We start from the raw sequence: 8,486 nt of genomic DNA on the forward strand, positions 1-8,486 counted from the left end.
GGGCAACTAAGATATACAACTGTGTACAGGGGGAGTTTGGGGAGATAAAGCAGGAAAAAAAAAAAAAAAAGATTGGCAACAGTTGTTAGCCCAGGTGCCAATCCTTAAAAAAAAAAAAAACTGGAAGTCATCATAGATTCCTCATCCTCCCTCACATCAAATAATGCCAATTGCTATTGTCTACCTGCACAAGGTCAATAGTCGCCTTCTTTGTATTTCAACTGCCACTTTCCTGCTTAGGCCTCCTCTGCTCTGACCTCAATATCCCCCTAATCAATCTGATCATTTCTCCTCCCTACCTAGAAACTTCCAGTGGCTCCCTGTTGCCTACAGAGCAAAGGAGAAGGAAGTGGAAGGGAGCTCACATTGAGTGCCTACTTCATGTCATATGGGGGATGTTTTACACATATTATCACATTTAAATACAGAATAGACTTTTCCTCTCACATCCAAGATTCTCCACACCATGGTTCTAGCCTTCTTTCCACCTCATCTCCCCCCTCTCCACCATTTAAACCCTTCATCTCAGTTGAATTTCATATTCTCTCTTCCCCAAATACACCGTGGGCTTGCCTGACCCTGTGCCTTGGCTCCTGCTGTTACCTCCACTCACACTTCTAGTACTGAAATCCTGTCTATTTTTCAAGATCTAACTCAAAGGCTGCCAGCTCCTTAAAGCCTTTCCTGATTCTCACAGGCTGTGACCTCTTCTGCTCCTGAATCATTGTGGGTTTTTTTGGGCAAGTATTTTTCCTTTCATTAATTATTTGAGTTTATTCTCTAATTCCTGTCACTAGATTGTAAGCTTCATAAAGATAGCTATACATTATTTTTATATCATTCACTACACCCAGCAATATGCTTAGCACATCACTAGCACTCAGTAAACATCTGTGATATTGAACTTTGCCTTGGATTTGACTTTACATATATGTGACCCATAACAGTGCTTTTCAAACCGGGTCTCAATGCATTATTGGATTATGAAATCAATTTAGTGGGTCACAATCAGAATTTTTTTTTTTTAAGATTTTTATTTTTTCTTTTTTCTCCCCAAAGCCCCCTGGTACATAGTTGTATATTCTTCATTGTGGGTCCTTCTAGTTGTGGCATGTGGGATGCTGCCTCAGTGTGGTTTGATGAGCAGTGCCATGTCCATGCCCAGGATTTGAGCCAACGAAACACTGGGCCACCTGCAGTGGAGCGCAAACTTAACCACTCAGCCACGGGGCCAGTCCCCACAATCAGAATTTTTAAAAAATGGAATAGGAAATATCAGAGAAGTACTATCACAAGTACTAAAGTAGATAATGTTTTGTGAAACTATTTTACTAACGTGTGTGTGTGTGTGTGTATACTGGGCTTATGTAAAATATATTTCTTACTGTATATCAGTCAAAAAAGGTGGAAAAATACTACTGTAATACATATGCATTATTTCAGTCAGCTGATTACAAGCTCCTTGATGAGAGAAAGCAGATCTGGCAAACTCTAACCTTACAGTCAGTGAGAGCCAACCATCTACTCTGAGACCCACTCATTCCAGGAAGCTGTATAATTAAAAGAAGACTCAAGGCAAACAGCACAGTCGTCTTCAAGTGAGCTTCTTTTCCATTAAGGGAGACAAAAAATAAATTCACGAAGAAACTCTATAAACACTTAAGAAAGCATTGGAGAGCCATACAACAGGCTTTGGATTTAGAGCCAGAAGACCTACATTAGAATTCCGGCTGTGCTATTTATTAGCTGTGTGAGGTTGGATAAATTGCTTGATTTCTCTAAGCTTCAGTCTAAGCAACTAAAAGAATAACATATGCCTTACCTCACATAATTGTGTTAAAATTAACTGATACATATATACAAGATTATTTCGTAAACTATAAAAATGTCCAAAAGTTTTATGTAAAAACCCGCATGTGTCGGGGCTGGCCCCATGGCCGAGTGGTTAAGTTCATGCACTCCGCTGCAGCGGCCCAGGGTTTCACTGGTTTGAATCTTGGGTGCGGACATGGCACCGCTCATCAGGCCACGCTGAGGCAGCATCCCACATGCCACAACTAGAAGGACCCACAACTAAAAATACACAACTGTGTACCGGGGGACTTTGGGAGAAAAAGGAAAAATAAAATCTTAAAAAAAAAAAAAAAAAACCTGCATGTGTCATTCAGTAAACTGGTGAAAAAATGATGTAGTATAAATTATACAGCTGAATGTGCATTAGGCACGATTTTGTGTTTTTTTATTTTTTGATTGCCAGTGATAGAAACCCAGTTCAGACTGGTTGTGCTCAAAGGGAACTGAAGCACTCACATAACTGAGGAACCCAATGGTACAGCTAGCTCTGGGCAGGGCTAGATCTGGGCACTCAGATAATATCACCAAGCCGCTGTCCACCTGTCTCTTTCTTTCTCTCTCTCACTCGGGGCTCTGCTTCAGTCCCAGGTTTATTCTCTGGCAGGTTCTCCCTGCATGGTGGATCGACAGCCACCATCTGCTCCGGGCTGACGTGATCCTCGCAGCTAGCCGGTAGAGTATCTCTTAGCGTTCCAGTGGAAGTCTCAGGGAGGGTGCTGTCTGATACCTAGCTTGGGTCATGAGCCCAGTCCCAAACCAAAACCGTGCCCAGGGATGCCTGGGACACAAGATGACCCCTGGAGCTAGGTGGTGTGGTCAGCCCTCCCTGAGTCACCTGGACTGAAAAAGAGGTTGGTGGGGGAATCTCAAGGGATGGGGTCAGAGGTTCCGAATGACCAAGTGTCTAAAGCTGAATAGGATTACTTTAGAAAGACTTCTTGGTCTCTTCCGTTTAACTTCATCACACAACATTAGAAAAGACACACAAACACCTACGTTTGTTCCACTACATTTCACTCATTTAATAAATACAGCATTGAGGATCCACTATGTGCCAGCTACTCTTTTACGTACTGGAATATAGCAATGATTAAGACATAGAAAGTTCCTGCTCTCAGAGAACGTATGTTCTGTTGGGGAGACAAATAATAAAGAAACAAGTCAATAAGTCTATGTCAGGGAGTGATAAATTCTACTAAAAAATTAATATAAAAAGCAAGGTAAGAGGCAGCAGGAGCCAGAGATAAGGACTATCTCAGAAGGGACAGTTAGGGAAGACCTCAATTGGTGACCCAAAGCATAAATCTGACTGAAGTGAGAGAGCAAGTCACGTGAATAGCTCTCTGGGGAAGAACTTCCAGGGAGAGGGAAGAGCAGGTGCGAACACCTGAGATGGGGCCAGCATCTCCCCCCTGGAGAATACATGTGCGTTTATTAATATGTACATTTGCATGTGTATGCGGACATATTAATCCTTTGTTTTCCTACATTTAAACATATGACAGTGATGACAGTGATTTTGACAGTGATATTAAACTGCAAAACCCTTGAAGTCTTTCTATTATTGATTCAGCTAGGTAAGACATTTATGAATCTTGCTGAATGTGTAAATGTGCTGGACTGAGAGGACCTCGAGCAGGGGCTTCTTTCTTCCCATAGAAATTGAACCCAGGGGAAGCTCAGTAACTGGTGTGGGAGGAACAATGAACCATGCACTACAGTGACTATCAGTCTGGTGGGAGAGATCTCGGTGACCCGCCAAAGCTGGGTGGGGAGCACTTCCCTCCAGGAGTCTTCTTACCTCTGTCCTTTTGCTCTAATTGCTGTGGACGTGCCAGGCAGCACAAAGTGGCTCCAGAGGGTGGTTCCTGCTGATGCTGGGTAAAGGTCCCCCTATTCAGGGCCAAGGACTAACACAAAGTAAAAATTCCTCTGATCTCAGGCCTTAGCAAGGGTTATGTTGCCTGGAAGAGGAAAAGCTTGGGGTGGGGCATGTCTGTGGAGGGTGGAAGGGAGTGAGAAAAGTCAGAAAGCAAGAGACCCACCCTCCCTAATCGGCGGCAGTTTCCCTGAACTTAGAACCCCTATAACCAATCCCCACTGGGCTCTGCTCTTCACCCAGTGATGCCCTTATCCATGATTTGCCCTGACTTCTGATGTGTTTAATGTTAATGCTTTGCTGTCCACAGTAGCTAGATTGGTCTACCTTTTTTTATTGTCCTACGGGTATGTCCTTTGCTTATCTGTTTATATTAATTTTCACTGAGTGTGAACATTCTTAGATCATGTTCTACCTTAACTGCCCATTACAAGCAGGCACTGATAAAGGCTGTTTGATGATGATTATGACTGCAATGATTACACTAGAAATCAAAGGCGGCTTCTTGTAACTTTGGAACACGGCTCCTCTGGAAACGCTAACCTCCTCTCTCACAAGTCATCATCTCTCACAAATTGGTTTCAGCTGGACTCCCCTGAAAGCTTTCAGTTTGATGGTCAGGAGCCCTGGGTTCTAATCTTAGATTCACCAACAACTTCCGTGTGACTCTACATGCCTCAGTTTTGCAATTTTCTAGTGCAAGACAGAAAAAGCTCACAGGGCTCGCAGGTAGGAAAGAGAGGTTAAGTAAGAAAGGAGGTGTGGAGTGCTGTAAGAGTAGGCTGTAAGGATCCTGTCAGGAGTCTACACTTCCTTTCAGAGCCAGCCCTCTGAGACACGCTTTTTTCTCCCCACAAGCATAGTTCTTCTTCCAGAATCCTTAAGTTCCTGGTGTGAAGGAGAAAGAACCCTTGCACATTGTCTTCTGCAGAGATTCCTCCCGATGACTCCCTTCACCTCATCTTTGCTGCTTGCTTCTTCTTTACAAGCCTTCAAAGAGCTGCTTTCTAAGGCTGGGGCCTCGGATATAGTCTCATTCTGTTATTTCTACGAGAAAGACTTGAGGGAGGAGGTAAAATGCCTTGAGTGCCAAAGATAATTACTAGAGTGAGAAAGAAATGTGGTGAAGACTCAGAGTGTGAGCCCCAGAAGTTTCAGAAGACAGAAAAGAAATAGGCAAAATAAACTCCAGATGAATTAAGGACCTAAAGTTGTAAAACAAAACCTTCAAAATTATCTGAAAAAATACAGCATATCTCTATGATCTTGACAGAGTTTCTTAAATCAAATTATGAAAAAGCAGAAGTCATAATGAACAATTTTGATAAAATTGACTATAACAAACATTAAAAACTCCATAACAGACATTTTAAATGAGGTTAAAATACAAGTAAACAGATGGGGAAACAGGGAGAAGATATCTGCCACAAACATGCATATGAGAAAAAAATTGGTATCCAGCATCTGTAAAGGACTCCCTACAAACCAAAAATAATAATAAAGAAGATAAACCACCTAACAGAAAAATGGACAAAAGGTATAAATAGACAATTATCAGAAGAAGAAATTCAAATAACCAATAATACATACAAAAATCTACTCTAGTAATGCGGAAAATGCAAAATTAACTGACAATGAGATTCATTTCACATCTACTGTATACATATATACATAATTTAAAAATCTGACCATTTTATGTGTTGGCGAGGCTATGGAGAAACTCGGACTCTCATATCCTGTAAAACTGACACAGCTACTTTGGAGAGCAACTTGACAAAATGTACTCAAGTTGAAAATGCACATATCCTTTGATCCAGAAAGCCTACTGCCTTGGAGCAGTGTTTTTCAGTTCATTAGTGGGTCAGGAAGTCAATTTAGAGGGTCATGCCCAGCATTTTACAAAAATGAAATAGAATAGGAAATAGAGTGCATATAGCAAAAGTAGGTATTATTTTGTTAAACTTTTATTTCATATATGAACTGATGAATTATGAACATATATGAATTTCTTATTACGAGTTACGGTTTAAAAAAAAAACACTCTGAAAACACTGCTTAAGGGAAACTCTCATACATAAGAACAAGGAGACACATCCCAGGATGTTCCCTGCAAGGTAGTGTTTATAATAATGAAACACTGAAAGCAACGTAAATGTCTATCAGTAGCAAACAGATAAATTGGAGTGTATTCATGTGATGGAACACCACACAGCGGCTACAATTAATGAACTTGGTCTACATGGATGAATTTTGAAAACAAATTTGAGGGAAGCAAAACAGAAAACTAAATGCCACATGGAACCAATTATATGAATTTTAAAACATTAAAACATACCATATACTATTTGTTTATATATAAACTGTTATATATACATCTCCATATATATATATATTCAAATTATTAAAAGTGGACTGATAATAAAGGGGATACCTAAAGAAAGAAAAGGAAACGGGACTTGGGAGAAAATAGGTATGATTCTATTTATTCATTTTGGCTGGTGGATACATAGATGACACAGTACTTTTTATTCTTTTCCTTTTAAAACATTTTTAACACAGAAGAAAAAAGAAATGCAATTAAGAAGTTTTAATCTTGCTCAGAATTCTGAGAGAGCATCATAAAATTGTATTAACCATTGGTTATTAAAACTCTTTCATCCTGGGATTGTTTTATTCAGTGCCTTGGGAAGAGTAACCTGTGCCAAACCAGCCTGTGGAACTCAATGAATTAGTATCTAAAGATAGCAAATCCCTGCAGTTGTTATCTCTACTAGCAAAAAAAAAATTTATTTTTCCCTGAAGTTTCAGTCTCTCCTATCTGTGCACTCTTCCCAGAAAGACCTTCCTCCTAGTACTTGCCAGTCAGTCTCTAATCTATCCTTCACGAGCCAGTTCAAACCTGACTTCTCTTCATCTGGACACCCACCACCATCACCACCACCAGAATTTATCGATTTACTACTCCTTGTTTAAACTCTCACTGTACCTTGGACATTTCTCTGTTACAGCACCTATCACATGACAGCACAATTATTTTTGAATGTCAATCTTCTCTACTAAACCTCTGAGCTTTCTGAGGGAAAAGCCTACCTCTCATTTGCCTTTATTTTCCTGGAAGCTAACAGAATGGCTACAGAGCAGTTCCTCAAATGTTGCTGAAGGAATAGCAAATGCTGATGACAAGCTAAATGACAGATGACTTTGGGGCGCTCAAATCTTGTTCTCATTTATTGCACCACAAATCTGGGACCACTTAATCTTACTGCACCACAAATCTGGGTCATCATTTTGGGGCAGTTTGGCTGTTCCTCACTCTCTCTTGTCCACATCCTTATAATAACCTTATTGATATCCTTAACCTCCAGCCTCTTCCCACTGTAATCCATCCTGGATACAACTCTAGACTAATCTTTACAAAACATCACCTTCATCTTGTCATTCCCCCGGGGAAAATGCATTGATTCTCCAGAACCTTTCAAATCAAATCCAGATCTCTAATCTCCACATGTGAGGATCCTGACTCGCTTTAGTGTTCCAAACATATCCTTCAATCACTTTATAATGTAAACTATACTAGGGTTGGAATCTTTATCTGTAAGACAACTGGTTTACCCCAAGCAAGAAGAACAATGCGTGCCCTGGAGAAGATGCTCAATAATTGTGGAATTACTGAATAAATGAACTATTCCTAACATGTAACCATTTGTTTCAGCCAAGTTAGTTTTCTTCTTGTTCTCTACATGTGCCAAGTTTATATCAGCCCATCTTTGTGTCCCCTAATACCTAATAAAAAACACCTAATAGAATATATTGTACATTTTAACAAATGTGCCCAAATATAATATAAGGTAATGCCTTGTTTTCCCAAAAAGAAGAACTAAAAAAATAGTTTTTGGTCAACTTGATATATATAAAATGGTCAAATGTATATTTTAAATAGTTACTAATTTGTGACCGTTTGTCTAATATTATTTAGCATATTTAGCATAAACACATTTTAAATCATATATAAAATATTTACTTAGAGATAATGCTTTTCATTCAGATCTTATAACACAATTTTATTCAAATTATCAGTGCCTTCATCATCATTTAAGTCACTTCTATGGTCAACTCTCCAATTTGGAGATCATGTCATCCTCACACAAATCTAAATTGTTTGAGGACAGTTGTTTTTTTCTAATTCATGCTATGCTTGTATATTCCTGATCTCCACAATATAACCTCTTTCTGTTGCTTTTTAAAAGGCTTCTTAGCAACAACTTTTAACACTTGAAACTGTGAGTTCCTAAGTCCAGAACCATTTACTAAATCTGTTAATTTTTTTTGCCTCCTTTTTGTATTTTTAAGTGAGTCCATCCAGTGACCTCTATAAGCTTGCAAAACTGGCATCAACTGAGGTTATTTCAGGCTTCACCTTCCCCAAACAGTACTTGCATTCAAAACAAAATATCATATTTAGAAAAATCAGATTCCATGGACTACAATAGGAGACTTTATAAGAACACAAAATATAAGGCAACTTCCTTTCTGAGGAACTATTTTAAGAGGTAAAATATTATCTTATATTCAGGCATATGTTTACCCATTTAATAAATATTTAATGAATGCCTCTTGTGTGCCAGGCACTGTGAGAGGGACTAGAAATACAGTGAGCTTAGAATCCCATAGGGAGACGGTCATTACATGTATAATGCCACAACTAATTAATTATGACTTTAAGTAACAGGAGACCCTCAGTCTGTGGGCTTAA

Source organism: Equus caballus, chromosome 6 (assembly GCF_041296265.1).
Source record: "Equus caballus isolate H_3958 breed thoroughbred chromosome 6, TB-T2T, whole genome shotgun sequence".
Lineage (NCBI taxonomy): Eukaryota > Metazoa > Chordata > Mammalia > Perissodactyla > Equidae > Equus > Equus caballus.